This window comes from Microcebus murinus, chromosome X (genome assembly GCF_040939455.1).
Source record: "Microcebus murinus isolate Inina chromosome X, M.murinus_Inina_mat1.0, whole genome shotgun sequence".
Lineage (NCBI taxonomy): Eukaryota > Metazoa > Chordata > Mammalia > Primates > Cheirogaleidae > Microcebus > Microcebus murinus.
Window position 1 is genome coordinate 25669626 of NC_134136.1, and position 7660 is coordinate 25677285.

The 7660-nt window shown below is 34.8% G+C and overlaps 1 long non-coding RNA gene across 1 annotated transcript in view; it reads right to left on the reverse strand.

Annotated features, from left to right (window-relative positions):
- The window catches only part of LOC105856729 (uncharacterized), a 73514-nt gene extending 70582 nt beyond the window's left edge, over positions 1-2932 (reverse strand). The window contains exon 1 of the long non-coding RNA XR_012915964.1: positions 2859-2932. This is a non-coding gene — a long non-coding RNA (uncharacterized LOC105856729). The remainder of the gene's footprint in view (positions 1-2858) is intronic.
- Between the last annotated feature and the right edge of the window lie 4728 nt (positions 2933-7660).

Sequence of the window (7660 nt, forward strand, 5' to 3'; positions counted from 1 at the left end):
AGAGGCAAGGGATAAAAATCTTTCAGGTACAATGTACACTATTCTGGTGATGAGTATACTGAAAGCCCTGATCTAAGCATGATACAATTCATCCATGTAACAAAAACCCTTGTACCCCATAAATTTTTGAAATAAATAAAATAAAACAGTTGATGAAAAAACTTAAAATTTAAACTAAAAGGTCAAATATTAAAACTTAATGTTAAATTTCAATCTATTTAAAATAAGAAGAGGATGGTCACTATTACTACTAAGAATTAATATTGTTCTAAGAGTGTTAGTCAATTAAATAAGGAGAAAAGGGAAAATATATTTTAAAGAAAGATGCAAGTTTATTATTACTCATAGATAATACAATTTTCTACCTGGAAAATTCAGAGAATCAATTGGATGAGACTATTAAAATGAATATGGGAGCTTAGGAAGTGACTGGTGAGAGTAATTACACACACACACACACACACACACACACACTGAATATAAGGAAATATCCTAAACAGGAACAATAAAACGTGAAATCCTTACTATTGAACAATTTAATGTTGAAATGTTCAGGAAGAAACATTTAATATTCTACTAATCTATATAAAAGAATATGGACACAAATCCAAAGATGTATTAATCTCCTTAATATATGAGACTCTCTTTTTTATTTTATTTTTTTATTTCAAAGTATTATGGGGATACAAATGGTTTTGGTTACATACATCGATTTTGTTATGCTTGAGTCAAGGTTATAAGTGTGCCCATCACCCAGATAGTGTTCATTGTACCCATTAGAATTCAGTAAGTAAAAAGGAACACAAGAATTAAAATTGGAGAAAAGACTTAAATGAGAAGATAAAAAAGGAGATATTCAAATACCAATAAACATTTGAAAACAATGTCCTGGTGATTGAAATAAAATATGTCTTGATTATGAAATTCCAAATACGAAGTCATGTTAACACTCAGTTTGCTGAGGGTACACAGCTGGTGGTACTATAAATGATTGCATCTTTCTGGAGGATACTTTGGCAATGCAAAACAAAATTCTTAAAATTCTCCATTCCCTTTTATTCAAACAGTCCTCTTTTATGAGTTTCAAGAAAATAATCTTATTTTCAAGTATACTTATTTGCAAGTAGTTCTTCCCAACATTACTTGCAATTATGAAAAATTAGACATCATGTATGCTTGGCTAAATTATTGATTTACTTGATAATACTATGCAGACATTAAAAATGATAAAAAGTATATTTTAAATGTATAAGCATATAAAAAATTATTTTTGGATCTCCCTCCCCCCACACAAAAAAAAGGAAAAAAAAATTATTTTTGTCAATATATGTACACATTGCTCTTTTCCTTACCTATTAAATAATGATGTTGCCCATGAGTTTACATTTTCTCAATGCTTCAGAGTCTTTTTATATTAACCAATTCTCTAATCATTATCATTAGTGATCACATTAATTAATGTATTGATTGTTAATAACTAATTATTAATTGTTACTTACCATACTGGTCTGTAATAAATGACATCTAGGTTATCTTAAAGGTTACTAAACTGTATAAATTTATATGATCTCTCACCAAGTACGACCAGAGTGTTCCCTCCTAACTTCTAGAGAAGCAGGAACAGAGGCTTAGACTGGAGGCTAGTATCCCAAGCTTAGAGGTGGCCATTACTTACCCAAGGGATATAGTGCCTGAAGCCCATGGAAAAATTTTAAAAATATAATATTGGAAAAAAGTTAAATTGATATGTCATGTAAATCCTTCAAATCCAAACAGAGAGAAAAATTCTGGGCATAAAATCAAAACGATAGAAACTGCAGGGTAAACATTTAAAGTAAACATTTAAGAGTGATTTCCTATGGCAATCATTTGCAGCTGCAGTGGGGACTTTTTATGGTTTCTGTGGCTAAGGATGGGAAACAAATTATGACCTAAAGTGTTCATCTCCGAGGCACACATATATCGCTCTGCTTTGTAAGTTGTTAGATTTTGTCACTAATGTTCTCTCTTCTTTTCCAATATCGCCTGTCACTTCTGCCTTCAGTGTGTCTTCCTTTTTTGAACACCCCTCTTTCTAATTTGTTGTTCATCATCTACTATGAACTGGAATATCATACGGCCAAGTATATTTGAATGCCTTTTGTATAAAAACAAAGTGATGATAAAAAAAAATAAAGTTAGAAAATCACCACTTTGCTACCACCATAGTAATAATTTATTCTAAGAATCAATTAAGAGGCACTAAAATTATTGGGTGATATATGAGGAACAATATTCTCTATTTACATAGCTTCAAAACATTTCTTCACAAATTATGCATTAATTACAAAGGGAAAAATAATAACTTTATGTGGAGAAAACTGGCAGACACCATCTCAACCAAGAGAGTAAAGTTAATATCACTGGAGATAGAGCACATTAAAGGACACATCTTGTTTATAACATTCCTGCCAAAAAGACATGACCTGAATATAATCATGAAACTAAAGTAAAAAAAAAATAAGTGATGTTAGAATGCCTACTTTAGTTTTCCTCTAAGTACAGTAGATGGGCTTTACTGATATATATTTTGGCTTCTCAGATACCTTTTTGGCTAAATACTGTTAGGTTTGTTCTGGGTGGAAACCCGAAAGTATGCATGGGATGGAATGCAGTTAATGGAAAATTTAGGCTTTAGGCTTATGAAATAATAGCCGCAGGAGTCTGGAGAGTCTAGGATTATAAATCTAACAGACAGCTGTGCCCGCATTCCTATCCCCCTGATAAGAACCAAGCTACTACGCCCCTCCCCTATCTCTGCAGGTGTTGCTCACTTCCCCCTAAAAAACCCTCTGTAAAACCCAATGCTTTCTCCTCACATTTTTGGAGGCTAAGAAGTCCAAGATCAGGGTAGTATTTGGTTGTCCATATTTGGTTGTCTTGTCAGGGCTGCAACCTCCAGAGGAAAGGAATGCTGTGACCTCACATGGCATCCCATTCATGAGGGCTCTGCCTTTATGACCTAATCACCTCCCCTAAGTACCTCTTAATACTATTACATTGGCCATTGAGTTTCAACATCTGAATTTTGGAGAGGACACATTCAAATCATAGCATATATGAAGGGGAAAGTATAAGGAAAGAGACTAGGTAGAAAGAATCTCAGCCTACAGTGCAGATCTATACAAGTTTTGGTCAGGTTGATGGACAGTCCTCAAGCCAGTGTTGCCTATTAGAGAAAACTCATGTCCCACAGGAATGGATCTATGACAATCCTTCCACTGTGCTCAGTCATCAACCTTACTGCAAATGCAGTGATTCGCCCAGAGAGGTGGCAGCTGAGGTTCTCAGTCAACTATGCTCACCTCAGCAAGAGATCTGAGCAGCCTGTTTACATGGTCACCACATCGTCTAGTAAGAGAGAGAGTGACTTTCCATGGCTCGCTCTTAAAAGTGAGGAAGAACTTAACCAAAACCCTCTAACTAATCTCTTCTTGCATCTCATTGGTTATGATTAGACCCTGAACTAATTACTTGATAATAGGATGGGATTATTCTTAAACCACTAAGATCTACATGTGTCTCAGGTGGACACTTAAACAAAACATAGTTCTGACAGGAACAGGGAATGGGGAATAGATGATAGACAGGCAACAACTAATACTCACTACATATCTTAACATTCCTATGTAATTTGGTGCTATGGAAACTATTGAATAGGACTTACAAACAAAGTAAAATGTATAATCTTTCATTGAAGTCATAAACTTGCAACTTCCCCTTTCACAAGGAGCCAAATTTTTCATCTTGAAGTGACCAAACAATCAAAATGGAATATCTCAAAATCTAAAGTCAACTTTTCTGGTTTTTATCAATAGAAGACACAAATTAGGGTTTAGTATGGAGTTCAATAGAATGCCCCAATTCCATGGGTACTCTTTCTCAGGATATCAAAAGAGTTATTTAACATTTTTAAACCATCCATCTTCATCACAATCTTAAATCCTGTAACCATTTTTGGCCTACTGAAAGACCTCTGGAAATTTCACCCCAAAGTATGACTCCTTAGTATGAAGAATATTTTGAATTAAAGGCTCGTAGAGATTAACAGACTCTTGGAAGGGGCTTTCTCTCTGGCCACATAAACTGGACTGACCGCATCACAAGATCAGAGAGGAGAATGGACTTCCCTTCCTCTCCCAGTTATCTCAATACATTGCAGGAAACAAGATCAAGAGTGCAACCAGATCTGGCCCAAGTCATTTAAAACGTAACACCTGTCTCTCAGGTTAATTTACAAGTCAATCAGTTTTCCCCATCCATTCATCCTCCCTAGCAACTGTTTATGGCTCCTAAACAGAATTACCTATACGCTTCATTTTCCCCCTCCCCTCTAAAAGGCATGTATAGAAATATCTGAACTTCATTGTGATATTGGGTAATTACTATGTGATTCTCCCCATGCATATGGTATTAGTAAATAAACATTTCTTTTATTTTTCTTATTAATATGCCTTAATTGTGAGTTGATCTTGGGGGAAAAGGACAAGTTTCCCCTTACCCGTATACTACATATATTAAATATTTCAGAAAATATTTCCATAAGCTACCACAATAATTTAGAAATTTTTATTGAATTTTCTGAGAAAGTTATAAGATATCTGGTGATTGAAACAAATACAGATTTGGAGTCTGAAACCTTGGATTCAAGCCAAGCTCTCAAACTTGGTGAGTTTGGTAAGCCTTATCACCTCTTTTATCCTCAGTTTCTTCATCTTGGAAATGGGAATAAATGCTTACCTCACTTATGTGTTGCAAGGATTGAATGTGCTAGTCAATTACAAAACAATTTATAAACTATAAAGTGTTTACAATCTATAAATTCTAAACAACTATAAACTAGTTAAGTGATATACTGTATTATACAAACCAAAGTACATTACAAAGCTGTGAGGCACTGAGCTTGAGTGTGTGCATATGAAGTAAACTAAAAGACTTAAGGTAAATAACAAGCCACAATACTCTTTCTGTGTATGGGGGGAATTGGCTCTGGAATTTATGTATTAGTTGTCCAGTCTGAACAACAGTTGATTTTTTTAATATATATATATATATTTTTTGTAGGGACCGGGTCTCGCTATTGTCCAGGCTGGTCTCAAATTCCTGGCCTCAAACAATGCTCCCACCTTGGCCTCCCAAAGTGCTAAGATTATAGGCATGAGCCACCATACTCTGCCACTTAATTCCATTTAAATGTATTCAATAACATATAATAAAAATTAATATTATTGTATTTTATTATGAAAAATGAATATTTTTGGAGCAGGGATTTTTACATTTTCTATGAATGCTGCTATAATGCTATGGAAACATTGAGCAGGTTTTTTTAAACATTTTTAAATTTCTCACTTTAACAGAAGGTTTGTGGATAAAAAGATAAAAGTTTCCTCATAGCCCCTATGAAGCCCGTCTTTCTGTGATACATATTAAGCTCCACCAACTTCTGCCATGATACCAGCTATGCACAAACTGCTACAATTATATAGGATGCTATAATACCTAAGACAGTGCCTCATATTAAATCTGAAAAGTTTCAAAAGACTGTCACTGTAGTAGTTTTCCTTTCACTAAAGTCAATTTGGCCATACAATCTGTTTGGCTTTAATATTCACCTTTTTTAGTGTTCACATGAGGTATTCTGGATCAAAGATAGATTTCTTATTAATTACCTTACAGTAAACAGTAAGTACATTTCACCTTAACATTACCCCTAACCTTACCCCTGAGGTAACAGGATGAGAGCAGTGCCAAATTTCCTACTCAAGTAATGGGCATTTCATGAATGAATGATAGAGAACAATGGATTTTCTCCCTTTATATACAAAAGAAAGATGCCATTTTCCTTTCCAGTGGAAAGTGTGTGTGAGGGGGTACTTCCTTCTTTGCAATGGAATGGAAATAATCCTAGATTCTCAACCTAACTTTTCAGAATGTAAATATGTCTTTCTAAGAGTTAGATAAACCCCAGGTGTCTCCAGCTGCTAAACTCTGAAGATGTCTCCAAGGTCTGGAAAATGCCTCCAGGCTTTGTGACACCTTGGGTCTTAACCTATGGACTTAGTTTGAGTTGCAACCATTTATCCCTCTTGGGTCAGAGCAATTAACTAGACAAGTGATGACAGATCTAATTTTCATTGTATGTAAATAGTAAAATGTACCTAGGGGAAATAAAAGCAAACATCCCTTATCATTATATTGTATACATGTCCTTGTCACAGGAGGCTGGAGATTTTTACAGGAGCAACAGAGAAATCCAAGGAAATTTTATTTCCCCACAAGTTATTTATTTAAAATACAAATCAGCCCACCTACACATTCTGTTCAAAAGGGCATGACTTTCTGGAATGCATTCTTGTACAATGGTTATATTTATGTTAATAGCAAAAGGTCATAATTTAGGAAATTTGCATCAATAATTCAAGGAATAATTTGTAAAGAGTGTTCCTCTTTCTACAGATGGAAATGGAGTTGATATACATACAAACATATAAATATATAAGCCACATCAGTTTCACTAATTTAGTTCCTTGTTGTTCACTGTAGAAGGACTGCTTAAATCCTGTAGTCCACTGCTATTACTGGAGCTATTACAAAAACTGCCCTGTTCATTTTCATTGCCTGGAAAGATAGACTTTTATTCCAATGATTTTTTGTCAGAGAGAGTGATGGGTTAGCAAAATGAGAGTCATGTTGCTTGAATTAACTATGTAAGTAGCCAGGGACTTCTGAGTACCTTCAAGCCTTTTATAATAACAATACACTTTCATCCCAGTTGCTGGTGAATGAATGCACTCTGTTATTTTATTTCACTCACTACATATCAATAAAGTACAGTAATCAAAACAAGTTACCACAGCACGGAGTTCTTTGTGGACAGCAGATGGCACTATAAGTAACCCAAAAGTGGCCTGCCCAAAGTCTTTTAAGGAATGCTCCTTGCCAAACAGACAATTCCTCCCTCAAGCTCCTCAAAATGTTTAAGAGATGAGGTTGACTTAGTCTCTTCACATTCACTCCAACAGACTGAAATTCATTTTTTATAGCTTCAGTTTCACCTGGACATAGGAAATCTTCATCCACCTTCCCCATTCATTTTTACTCCCTTGTTCTGATTGTCTATAAGATCTTTTCAATTGAATCATTTTCTATGATCTAAAATTTGACTCTCCCAAGAATGTTTCCAGAACACCCCCAAATTCCTCATTACTGTCAGCATTACTACTGATACTGACTAGCTGCCTTTGAATCATTTTTGAAACCCCTATGTTACCTCTATGAATTTCCTGGATCTACAACTGGTTTTACATTTTCATAGACAAGGCAATCTAATTCATCCACCCCAAGGCAAGTGTAACATCCTCCTTTCTTCTAGTTTCTCCCTATCAGTCTGCTCTATCTGTATAATGTTTCTCTAGTCCTTCCTTTTGTTAATATCTTGAATTTTCTCTTATACTCTTCAAATATAAGGATAAGGTAGTATTATCCAAATAGCAAAAAAGTATATATTATCATTAAATAGACATCTTCCATTCTCCCTCCTTTCAGTGATCCTGATGCTGGACAAACACGGAAGTATTTGTATAATTCATGATGAATTTCACAGCTGAATGTGTTCCTGTGA